Source organism: Arachis hypogaea, chromosome 19, assembly GCF_003086295.3.
Source record: "Arachis hypogaea cultivar Tifrunner chromosome 19, arahy.Tifrunner.gnm2.J5K5, whole genome shotgun sequence".
Taxonomy (NCBI): domain Eukaryota; kingdom Viridiplantae; phylum Streptophyta; class Magnoliopsida; order Fabales; family Fabaceae; genus Arachis; species Arachis hypogaea.
Window position 1 is genome coordinate 69191215 of NC_092054.1, and position 13100 is coordinate 69204314.

At 35.4% G+C, this 13100-nt stretch overlaps 1 long non-coding RNA gene across 1 annotated transcript; it reads left to right on the plus strand.

Moving 5' to 3' along the window:
* Positions 1-3023: 3023 nt before the first annotated feature.
* On the plus strand, positions 3024-7590 carry LOC112777435 (uncharacterized). Its single transcript, XR_003190426.3, has 9 exons — positions 3024-3422; positions 3720-3792; positions 5014-5080; positions 5229-5339; positions 5563-5598; positions 5786-5934; positions 6512-6586; positions 7057-7114; positions 7270-7590. It is a non-coding gene; the product is annotated as an uncharacterized lncRNA (long non-coding RNA).
* Positions 7591-13100: the final 5510 nt, after the last annotated feature.

Consider the following 13100-nt stretch of genomic DNA (forward strand, 5'->3'; position numbering starts at 1 on the left):
AATGCATGCTCCAAGACTTGAACCCATGACCCAAGGGAAGAGGGGAGGCGCTACTCACATGGAAAAATAAGCCAAAATAGGCCAAATGCACTCCCCAAGGATCGAACCCCACACCTTGAGGAAGCAAAGGAAGCAAGGCAAACAAGAAAAAGGGTAGCGCATGCTTCCCATGGGTTTCGAACCAAGGACCCTTCCTTGGATGCACCAAAGCTCAGCTCACAAAGTGACCTGAGCGCTACTCCTTGATGCAAGGAAGCAATTTGACACGGCCAGGGAGTGGGGCACACAACAAATTGACAAGGCCCATGGTGCATCACACAACAAATTTGACACGGCCAGGGAAGGAGTGGAGCGCGCATGACACGGTCCAAGGGGCAGCACAACAAATTGGCACTAAGGCACCAATGCTCAGCTCACAAAAGCTCTCCCTTGATGCACCCCAAGACAGCAGCATGCTACTAATGCTTCCCCACACTAAGTGTCAAAGCTCAGCTCACTTTGTGAGCTGAGCACTCCCTTGGAAGCATATTACCCATGGGCTGAAAATTCAACCAAAATTCCAATTTAATTCAAATCTTCACCAAATCAAAAGCCCATCCAAATTCCAATATCCAAGAATAGAAAGTGTATAAATAAGAGTTAGTTTGATGTAATTAGGGAGCTGAATTTTATTTTGAATTTTTCTTTGAACTTTCATTTTCATTTTGAGCTTTGGTTTTTGAGTTTAGATTTCAGAGAACTTGGAAGAAGAATTGATCTCTCTTCTTCTTGGTTCTTGTTTGAGCACTCTTTTATTTTCTTGCTTTGGATCTTGGGTGGAGAATTGAAGAAATTCTGTTTCAATCTCACCTTGAGATCTCTTGTTTTAATTTTTTGCATAATTGAATTTAAATTTCCATTTACTGCTTCTTCTTCTACAATTTCTACAATTCACTTTTCTTCATTTCTCTTGCAATTGTTCTTGTTGGATCAAGGAAGGATTTGAGATCTAGAATTGTTATCTAGTCTCTTCCACTCCTGAGATCTTCAACCTCTTTTACTTTGCAGCAAATTAAGCACTGCTTTCCGGTTTTTAAATTCTTCAAGTCATTTTACTTTTCTGTTAAGATCCACTTCATTGCCCTTAGATTTTCTCTTTTATGTTTAATGCAAATTTAGTTGTTCTTGTTCAGATTCTGCAATCCCAATTCCCAATTCCTTTTATGATTCAAGCAATTTACATTTCTTGCACTTTAAGCTTCAGCCATTTACATTTCTTGCAATCTAAGTTTCTACAATTTATATTACTTGCAATTTAAGAATCTGCTTCTTTACTTTCCTGCTCTTTAATTTACTGCACTTTACCCCTCTCCCTTTATATTTCAAGCAATTTAGACTTCTGCAAAGCACAAATCACTCAACCAAACTTGATTCGCTTGACTAAATCAACCACTAAACAAAAATTGCTCAATCCTTCAATCCCTGTGGGATCGACCTCACTCATGTGAGTTTTTATTACTTGATACGACCCGGTATACTTGCCGGTTATACGTGAAAGAAATTTTTCGCGTATCAGTGACTAATAATTAAGCTAACTAATTTTTAATAACTAATAACTTATAATATTCTAATAAGATGTCAATTCTCAAAAATTTCACAAACAACACAAATAAAAAGCTTTTCCTTAAAAATGGTTTTTTTTTTCAATTAGATCAGAAATTTATCGTTATTTTTAATGAGAAGTTTCTTGTTAATTTGACTTGAAGTTTAAAATTAGTATCATTTAAAGACAAATTTAAAAATTTAATATTTTAGGAGATAGGAGCATAATGTTGATCATTTTCATTCACAAAATATACTAGAAAAATATATAATAAATAAGATAATTAAATTGTTATATATGAGGATTTATTTACATATGATCGTACACATTTTATTATTAATTAAATAGAATTATTTTGGAATTCATTCAATAAATATTAATCTAAGCTAGCTATTGAATTAATTTGTAATCGTAACTCGCATTAGCCCTTGAGTTGATTTTCGTTAACAATGTGTTAATTTGATACATTAACTTGATGCAATTTTGATTTTTCGCTCAGGTTCTATATGATCGAGATCTATTAGAGCTTTTAGAAGCTTGATTGCTGCTCCAGAGTTCCAAAATTTTCAAATTGTACTTGTTATTGTTGTCTTCGTGAGAATATTGAGAGTCCGTCAAATTTATAGGAGGTCTAATAGATCTCAGTCACATGAAACTTAGGCGAGGAGCTCAAATATTAACAAATTAATATGCAAATTTCTGAGGCCAAATTGAATATTAACTCAATTTTCAATAACTAAACTACATTGATACAAGAAGTAATAACGTATGTATAGGAATAGGTTTTCAAGAATATATATATATATATATATATATATAATGACTATATTTACATTTATTATTAAATTTAATAAATAATACCAACAAATATATTAGGAATAGATTTTCAAGAATACAAATTATTTTAATTTATTTATTTTAATATAAGATTATTGATATTTATATAAATATTTTTGTATGGATTTGGATCCTCTAAAGTTTGAATTTCACTTTAGAGAATAAAGTGTGATCTCTCACCATTGATTTCATAGATGGGACCAATAATAAATATGAAAGAGAAACTATTCAAAGGTAGAAGATCACATTTTACTCTCTAAAGTGAAATTCAAACTTTAGAGGATCCAAATCCTTTTTGTATTTATTAAAAAATTTTATCTATTTTATAAAGAATTTTTTAAAAGTTAATTTTCTTTAAAAAAATTAAAATAAAAATTAAAAAACAAAAGAAAAAAATTATAACTCAAAAAATAAAATAAGGTATATTAATTTAGAAAAAAACATTTAATTTCAAAAATTTAAAACGCATGTATAAGCACACTTTTTATTATTCCAAAAAAAATTTTGCGTATCAGCGCCAATACTTCAAATAAAAAATTGAAAATTCCATTTTCTCCACAGTGGATCCATTACAAAGACTCCTCTTCTTCTAGGGCACGCAGCTATGCACACCCCACTATTACGCACACCCCACACAGCACTCTCCTCTTAGCACGCACTTGACGGCGTCGCACCCTTCCCCTCACGAACGGCGTCGCCACCCTTCCCCTCTCAGTCCTCTCTCGGTCTCTCACCAGCGGTCGTCACCCTTGCCCTCTCAGCCTTCTCTCTGTCTCTCACCAGCCACCGCCATGGCTTCTGTCGCCACTCATTAACCTCAGAGTCATGACGTGCTGCACTGCTTCTAGCCTCTCAGTGACGACGACCCTCAGCGACAAGTACTGCGAAGTGTGACGACAATTCTCTGACCCTCAACGACGACGACTGCTTCTCCCCTCTCGGTCATGATGGTGCTGCCCCGGTCGTCCTCTTCTTCTCTTCTCTAACCTCTGCTCAAGCTCAGGTAAATAATTATTGGAAATTTTGATTAGGGATTTTGATTATTGGAACTTTGATTAGGGGTTTTGATTATTGTTCTGATTAGGTGTTTGTTGTTCTTCCTAATTCAGTATTTGATTATTGTTCTGATTAGGTGTTTATTGTTCTAATCAAAATTTTGATTATTGTTCTGACTCTTGATATTGGAACTTCTGATTAGGTGTTTATTGTTATTCTGATTTTGTTCTGATTAGGTGTTTATTGTTCTAATCAAAATTTTGATTATTGTTCTGACTCTTGATTATTGGAATTTCTGAAATAGGGATTTCTCCAAAGATCGGAATTTTGGTAGGGAAGCGAGCAGTATTGGGGATGTTCCTATAAAATAAAAAACTGTATGTGCTTTTTGTTCTCTTATTTTGCATTTATTTATCTATGGACTTGTATGCATCATTTACCTTTCTAGGTTTTTTCTACTAAATTTTGTTAAAAACTTGAACCTTGAGTTTGAATAGTAATTGCTTTAGATGATGCCATTCACTGTTTTGGCTTCTCAAATGATGATGGTAGCCTTTAGCTATTAGTCTAGCTTGTTTTAGAGAGTACTATTCTTGTTGTTCATAAATGGTTGAGGGAGCAGTGGCCACTCAGAACCATATATCTCTAATCAACAGCCATCGGTTGGTATAAAGTTGATTAAAAGGGAATTGGTATAAGTAGATTAAAGTTGCATTGCTACACTTGCATGGTAACAGTACAGTAATGTGATTAAATTTATATGCCTTATCGGGGTTCACAGTCTCTTTAGCGATCATTTATGGACCATTATTTTTTGATATTCTTTGACCCATCATACCTTTAGATTTATGCCTTTTATCCTGGTTCTAAGGGTTTTGTTCATAATTGTTGTTCACTAATGAGGGCAGGGTGTAGTGATTAAAATTTAACCTTCCTAATTTTTGTCTATATGGTTTTAATAACTAATACATGGTTTGTACTCTATTAGTTTATTTTTCGAATATAAAATAAACAAACTTGGGTCAGTATATTGTTAGTCTATTTTGTGGCAGTTAAATGTTTTATTTGTCATTCTTGTCATGTCATAGATCTGCCTTTTGAGAGGTAAACTTCTAGTGTACATTATGCAGGGTCTAGAAGTTGTAATAAGAGTAACAAGAATGGGTGTATGTGTGCCACCTTGTGTGCCAAATAAAAACAAACAAAAATTGCTCAAACTGTGTCCTAAAATGATGTGCTTTGAGCGAAAAAGAATATCATGTGCTTTGAAACTAGTGTGCTACTCATGTTTTACTTGCTTGATTGCTTAAGTTCCATGATAGAGTTAGTTAATGTAAGCTGTTAGAATGAATAATTTTAACCTATCATGAGTTAACTGTTTGAAATGTACAAAATGTACAGTGATGCTGTTATAGACTGATTTTTAAATTACTAGAATGCATAATAGTGCTTTTAAAATGTTTTAAACCTTATATGCATGAAGTGGCTTTTGGAAAATAAATATGAAATTGAGCTTTTAATGCTGTCCTCCAAGTCACTCTTAAGCTATCTTCCTTAATTGAATTTATTTGGGTGACCATATTTCTGTCCTATGTTAGTGTTCCTTAAGTTGTATATGATGCCATTGGAACTCTAGCTGAAGCTGTTGGTGGGGAGCTGAATCAGGTATGTTATTTTTAATAGTTTTCCATGGAAGGGTAAGCAACCTTCCCTACATAGAAGTTTCTCTCTCTTTTTTTCTTAAATTATTTTTCTTGCATTCTTTTGTGTCTAATGAATTTTCATATAAACTACTTCTTTCCTTGTTTTGCAGCCTGTTTATCTTGAAATCCTCATGCCACCATTAATAGAGAAATGGTAGCAACTTTCAAATTCAAACAAAGATCTGTTTCCTCTCTTGGAATGCTTTATATCTATAGACCAGGTAATAATCATTACTAACATGTATGACATCTATGCTTCCTTTCTCACTCCACAAACTCTCAAGTCTCCTTGTTATAGCTGTATATCCAACTCTTCTTCCCAATAACTTAACTATAAGGGTGTTCTACCATAATTTTTAGAGCTTCCTTTCCATTTTTTCATTAATGATAATGTTGTAGAGACCCTCATCTCTGATCTCCACTCTTATTTCTTTTGGAGTGTAGTTGCTACCATCTCTTTCCATTCCTTGCATTTCTCAGGTTTGTCCTCTACTTCTTCTTCATCATCAAACTCACCCTCAGATCTTTTTTTATTCAGACCCTCTCCTTCCATTTTATTTCGGATAAGACCCTCTTTGACCATATGAGCAATAGTTCTTATATTCTCTATACCTCCCTCTAATGGGATACCATTAACCATCCAGTATTCCTTTGTTGGTATGAGCAGCTGGGTTTCCATCTTTATGCACTTTCTTCTTGCTTCTCTTCAAATGGTCTTGTTCCTCTTGAGAAGGCCGACAGTCATGTAGAGCCCCTCTCGGGTGCCCAGCACCATCCATGGTGGCTTAAGGTTGCAAATGGCGGTCTATAGCACATGTATGCACCCCACTTTTTCTTATGTTTTATCTGTTAGGAAATGTCTTATCTTGTCTATGATGTTATGTACTTTGAAAGCATTTATTTCACATTTCGATGTCTCGGTATAGGTCCTCTGCTTTTTGTCAATTTTATAACTTCTACGGTATGCTTTGATTTCCAGTTCTCACATGCATCTCTTAATATTTTCATGATTTAGTTGTAATAAATTAAAATAATTAAACTGGCAATGTTTAGTACTTCCCTTTCCTACTAGCATGATCCAAGCAGCTTCGTAATTATAATCATTGGTTTAAGTTTCAGTTGCTTTGAATGTTGTGGCCACATTTAATTCATCTTAGTTGGTGCTATTTATGTTGATAATAAGCACCATTATTACACCTTTTCTTTTTGTATACAAGGTTCTACTACAATCAACTTAATGATTTGGTTTCTGCTGCATTTTATAATGATTTAATTTTCATACTGAAACTTAAGCCAGGCAGTTGGTATGTGTATTTCTGGTATTAGTTTAGGGTTCAACTGAGTGGTTGTATTTTTTCAATTATTTTGCTAATGTACTATGTTATCTATACAGAAAATTTCTAAGGTTAAAGAGGCTATTTCAATAGCAAATAATGCATGCTGGTCTATTGGAGAACTTGCAGTTAAGGTATGTTAATGTTATGTGCTACACTCTGATTAAATTTTGTAGAACTGTGTTGTGGTTGAAATCTAATTGGCTTAGTCAGAGTTATGTGCATAATGTAGTTTTGAACTATTAGTTTCAAAAGTCAATTAGGACAAATGGCTCTGCTCTTTGTGATTGCTATTTGGCTGTTATCTTTTAATTTTCCACTTATGTATTTTTGTCTTATGAAATTTTATAACAATATGATTGTTTTAGTTCTGGAGAGTATTTTAATTTATTTATATATTTAATATTTAATTGGCATCTTTTAGATGGTTGGAATTTTTTAGGTCCTGTCAGTTCTATGCATTCACTAAATTTTCTATGATATGCGACAAATTTTGTGTTATTTATCTAAACTGACAAAGAGTTGAATGGCACTCTTGTTAGATATTAGGCTTTGGATATCTTTGAATAAATCATTATTGATCCAGCTCCTTGTTTTGGAATAGATTCCTATAACTTGGCATTGGAGTCTCAGCTCAAATATTCTACAGATTTTGTTATCTGGTATTTATGTCTATGTGGTTTTTCTTTTCCACCATGAGCCTTTTTTCGACCATGAGTTTTCATTTTATGTTTTTGATATTCGGTTATTAGAGTGAATAGCTTTTGACATAAACTTATTCTTTTCTATTTTCTCCCCTTATGTGAGAGTTGAACAGATTCAAGAAAGAAGATCAAGAAAAGTTCTGACATGAATGTTGACCATTTGAAAGCTGTGAGAAATGGCTATAGTTCAAGTAATTCCAGTAGCTCCATTCCTTACCTTGCAAATGGAGGCATACCTTCACTAAAATTACCTGCAGTAGTTGTACTTTGGCTGGCCTTTCAGTTGATTTTTTCCTCCTCACATTTCTATCTTGAGGGTAAAACTTTAAAGTGACGTTTCTCCATAAACAAGAATTTGATGTATTAAGTATTAACTGTAAATAAGAGACAAAGCTATGCAAGGTTTACTACAGATTTGGTTCTTGGCTGAATAAGTTACAACTGTCTTTACATCTATATTTTGTTTACAGATAATTTTTATTATTTAAAGAAATTATTTAGAATAATTATTACAGAAAAATTAGCGACATACTCGTTGTTGATGATGGTGACAAATTAAAAACTCTATTGCAACTGAAACATTTATGAGATATTTATCAATTTGTTACTAGTTTAAAAGGAAATTGTGATGACATTTTGCGATAGTATTGCAACTAATTGATTATATATTATTTCCTAGCAAGTTAGCGACTACTTCATAACTCTACTTTCTCATTTAGAATAGCTTTGGTTTAGCGACAAAATTCCTACAAATTTGATTAAGAATTTTCAAAGATTAGCTATAGATTTACTACAAAACGAGACAAATTTGTGATCATATTAGCGGACAACTTACGACGAGTTAGGTTCAAAAAAATTCCTCGCTAATTAGCGTCAACTAAGCTTTTTATTTTGTCTACGAAGTTAGCTTGCGTTTAGCGACAAATCTGCTACAGTAGAGTTTGTCGCTAATTAGCGACTACCGTTTCGTCTATTTCTTCTATGGGGTTGAGGGTTTATGGTTTAGGGTTTAGGGTTTATAGTTTAGGGTTTAGCGTTAGGGTTTGTGGTTTATAGTTTAGGGTGTAGGATTTTGGGTTTAAGGTCTATGGTTCGGGGATAAGGGTTTATGATTTAGTGTTTATGGTTTGTGGTTTAGGATTTGGGGTTTATGGTTTCGGGTTGAGGGTTTAGGGGCTTTATAGTTTGTGGTTTATGGTTTAGGGTGTAAAGTTTAGGGTTTAGTGTTTAGGGTTTAGGGTTTGGGGTTTAGGGTTTGTGGTTTAAGGGTTTCGGGTGTAGGGTTTTGGGTTTAGGGTTTATGGTTTGGGGTTGTGGCTTTAGGGTTTGTGGTTTAGAGTTTAGGGTTTAGGGTTTAGGATTTAGGTTTTAGTGTTTATGGTTTATGGTTTATAGTTTGGGGTTGAGGGTTAATGGTTTAGGATTTAGGGTTTAGGCTTTAGTGTTTGTTGTTTAGAGTTTAGGGTTTAGGGTTCATGGTCTAGGGTTTTGGCTTTAGGGTTTGTGGTTTATGGTTTTTGGATTTAGGGTTTATAGTTTATGGTGTAGGGTTTAGGGTTTAAGATTTAGGGTTAGGGTTTGGAGTTTATGGTTTAGGATTTATCGTTTTAGGGTTTAGGGGTTAGACTTTTGGGTTGAGGGTTTAAATTTTAGGGTTTGGGGTTGTGATTTAGGGTTTAGGGTTTGGGGTTTAGTCATTAGGGTTTATAGTTTAGGGTTTCGGGTTTGTGGTTTAGGTTTTAGGATTTGGGGTTTAGGGTTTAGGGTTTATGGTTGTAGGTTGTGGGTTGAGGGTTTAGGGTTTATGGTTTAGGGTTTGTGGTTTATGGCTTAGCGAGTAGGGTTTAGTGTTTAGGGTTTATGGTTTAGGGTTGGTGGTTTATGGTTTTGTGTTTAGGCTTTAGGGTTTAGTGTTTAGCGTTTATCTTTTAGGGTTTAGGCTTTAGGCTTTGTGGTTTAGTGTTTAGGGTTTGGGGTTTATGGTTTAGTGTTTAGGCTTTAAGGTTTAGGGTTTAGGGTGTAGGCTTTAGGGTTTGTGGCTTAGGGTTTGGGATTTAGGGTTTAGGGTTTATGGTTTATGGTTTATAATTCGGTGTTGAGGGTTTACGTTTTTGGGTTTAGGGTATAGATTTTAGGTTTTAGGCTTTAGTGTTTGTTGTTTAGTGTTTAGGGTTTATGGTTTAAGGTTTAGGCTTTAGGGTTTGGGGTGTAGGCTTTAGGCTTTAGGGTTTGGGGTTTATGGTTTAGGATTTAGGGGTTTAGGATTTAGGGTTTGGTGTTTAGGGTTTAGGGGTTAGGATTTAGGCTTTAGGGTTTGGGGTTTAGGGTTTAGGCTTTAGGGTTTAGGGTTTAGGGTTTAGGGTTTAGGGTTTCTAGTTTAGGCTTTAGGCTTTAGGATTTAGGGTTTAGTGTTTAGTGTTTAGTCATTAGGGTTTGTGGTTTAGTGTTTAGGGTTTAGGGTTGATGATTTAGGATTTAGTGTTTAGTGTTTAGGGTACGGTTTAGGGTCTATGGTTTAGGCAGTAGGGTTTAGGGTTTAGAGTTTATGGTTTGGTGTTGAAGGTTTATGGTTTAGGGTTTAGGGTAGGGTTTAAGGTTTATGGTTTGGGGTTGATGGTTTATGGTTTAGCATTTAGGGTTTGTGGTTTTGGATTAAGCGTTTGGGTTTGCGGTTTATGGTTTATGGTTTCGGGTTGAGGGTTTATGGTTTAGGGTTTATGGTTTATAGTTTAGGGTTTAGGTTTAGGGTTTATGGTTTCGGGTTGAGGGTTTATGGTTTAGGTTTTAGGCTTTAGGGTTTCTGGTTTTTGGGTTTAAGGTGTAGGGTTTAGGGTTTTGGGTTTATGGTTTGTGGTTGAAGGTTTATGATTTAGGGTTTAGGGTTTAAGGTTTTGGCTTTACTGTTTGTGGTTTATGGTTTAGGGTTGAGGCTTTAGGGTTTAGGGTTTATGGTTTATGGTTTACAGTTTGGGGTTGAGGGTTTATTGTTTAGGATTTAGGGTTTAGGGTTTAGCCTTTAGTTTTTGTTGTTTAGTTTTTAGAGTTTAGGATTTAGAGTTTAGGGTATAGGAAGGCTTTAGGGTTTGTGGTTTATGGTTTAGGGATTTAGGATTTAGGATTAGTGTGTAGGGTTTAGGGTTTAAGGTTTAATGTTTAGGGTTAGGGTATGGAGTTTATGGTTTAGGGTTTATGATTTTATGGTTTAGGGGTTAGACATTCGGGGATGAGGGTGTATGGTGTTGGGTTTGGGGTTATGATATAGGGATTAGGATTTGGGGTTTAGGCATTAAGGTTTATAATTTAGGGTTTGGGGTTTGTGGTTTAGGTTTTATGATTTTGGGTTTAGGTTTTAGGGTTTAGGGTTGTCTGTTGAGGGTTGAGGGTTTAGGATTTATGGTTTAGGGTTTAGATTTTAGGGTCTAGGCTTTAATGTTTGTTGTTTAGTTTTTAGGGTTTATGGTTTAGGGTTTAGGCCTTAGGGTTTGGGGTTTAGGCTTTAGGCTTTAGGCTTTAAGGTTTGTGGTTTATGGTTTAGGGGTTTAGGATTTATGGTTTAGTGTTTAGGCTTTAGGGTTTTGGCTTTAGGCTTTAGGGTTTGGGGTTTAGGCTTTAGGGTTTAGGGTTTAGGCTTTAGGCTTTATTGTTTATGGTTTAGTGTTTAGTCTTTAGGGTTTGTGGTTCAGGGTTTAGGATTTAGGGTTGATGATTTAGGGTTTAGGGAGGGTTTATGGTTTATGATTTAGGATTTAGGATCTATGGTTTAGGGTTTATGGTTTTGGGTGTATGGTTCATGGTTTAGGGTTTAAGGTTTATGGTTTGTGGTTGAGGGTTTATGGTTTAGTGTTTAGGGTTTATGGTTTAGTGTTTAGTGTTTGTAGTTTAGGGTTTAGGGCTTAGGGTTTAGGGTTTAGGGTTTATGGATTTGGGTTTAGGGTTTATGGTTTTGGGTTTAGGGTTTATAGTTTAGGGTTTAGGCTTTAGGCTTTAGGGTTTGTGGTTTATGGTTTAGGGTGTAGGGTTTAGGGTTTAGGGTTTGGGGTTAAGGTTTATGGTTTAGGCTTTATGCTTTAGGGTTTGTGGTTTAGGGGTTTATTGTGTAGGGTTTAGGGTTTAGGGTTTAGGCTTTAGTGTTTGTGGTTTATGGTTTAGGGTGCAGGGTTTAGGTTTTATGGTTTGTGGTTGAGGCTTTAGGGTTTGTGGTTTAGGGTTTAGGATTTAGGTTTTAGGGTTTATAGTTATGGTTTCTAGTTTGGGGTTGAGGGTTTATAGTTTAGGATTTAGGGTTTAAGGTTTAGGCTTTAGTGTTTGTTGTTTAGTGTTTAAGGTTTAGGGTTTAGGGTTTAGGCATTATGGTTTATAGTTTAGGGTTTGGTGTTTGTGGTTTAGGTTTTAGGATTTGAGGTTTAGGGTTTGGGGTTAGGATTTGGGTTGAGGGTTTAGGGTTTGTGGTTTATGGCTTATGGAGTAGGGTTTAGGGTTTATGGTTTGGGGTTGGTGGTTTATGGTTTAGTATTTAGGCTTTAGGGTTTAGAGTTTAGGGTTTATCATTTAGGGTTTAGGCTTTACGGTTTGTGGTTTAGGGTTTAGGGTTTAGGGTTTATGGTTTGGGATTTATGGTTTAGTGTTTAGGTTTTAGGGTTTTGGGTTTAGGGTTTATCATGTAAGATTAAGGCTTTAGGGTTTGTGGATTTGGGTTTATGGGTTTAGGATTTAGGGTTTAGTGTATAGGATTTAGGGTTTGGGCTTTAGGGTTTGGTGTTTAGGGTTTAGGGTCTATGGTTTAGGCTTTAGGCTTTAGGCTTTATTGTTTATGGTTTAGTGTATAGGGTTTTTAGGCTTTACGCTTTAGGGTTTGTGGTTTAGTGTTTATGGTTTAGGGTTGATGATTTAGGGTTTAGGCTTTAGGCTTTAGGGTTTTTGGTTTATGGTTTAGGGTGTAAGGTTTAGGGTTTAGGGTTTGGGTTTGAGGGTTTTTTGTTTAGGCTTTAAGCTTTAGGGTTTGTTGTTTAGGGGTTTAGGGTGTAGGATTTATGGTTTAGGGTTTATGGTTTGGGGTCAAAGGTTTATGGTTTAGGGTTTAGGCTTTAGTGTTTGTGGTTTATGCTTTAGAGTGCAGGGTTTAGGGTTTATGGTTTAGGCTTGAGGCTTTAGGGTTTGTGGTTTAGGGTTTAGGATTTAGGGTTGAGCATTTATGGTTTATGGTTTATGGTTTATAGTTTGGGGTTGAGGGTTTATGGTTTAGGATTTAGGGTTTAGGGTTTAGGCTTTAGTGTTTGTTATTTAGTGTTTAGGGTTTAGACTTTATGCTTTAGGGTTTGGGGTTTGGGGTTTAGGCTTTAGGCTTTAGGCTTTAGGGTTTGTGGTTTAGGGATTTAGGGATTTAGGATTTAGGGTTTATTGTTTAATGTTTAGGCTTTAGGCTTTAGGCTTTAGGCTTTAGGGTTTGGGGTTTAGGCTTTAGGGTTTAGGCTTTAGGCTTTAGGCTTTATTGTTTACGGTTTAGTGTTTAGTCTTTAGGGTTTGTGGTTTATGGTTTAGTGTTTAGGGTTGATGATTTAGGATTTAGGGTTTAGGGTTTAGGATCTATGGTTTAGGGTTTATGGTTTAGGGTATAGGGTTCATGGTTTAGGGTTTAGGGTTTGGTGTTGAGGGTTTATGGTTTAGGCTTTAGGCTTTAGGGTTTGTGGTTTATGGGTTTAGGATTTAGGGTTTAGTGTTTAGGGTTTAGGGTTTAGGGTTTATGGTTTAGGGTTTAGGGTTTAGGGTTTAGGGCGTATGGTTTAGGGGTTAAAGGTTTAGGGTTTAGGCTATAGTATTTGTGGTTTATGGTTTAGGGTGCAGGGTTTAGGGTTTAAAGTTTGGGGTTGAGGCTTTTGGGTTTGTGGATTAGGGTTTTGGATTTAGGGTTTAGGGTTTTTGGTTTATGGTTTATAGTTTGGGGTTG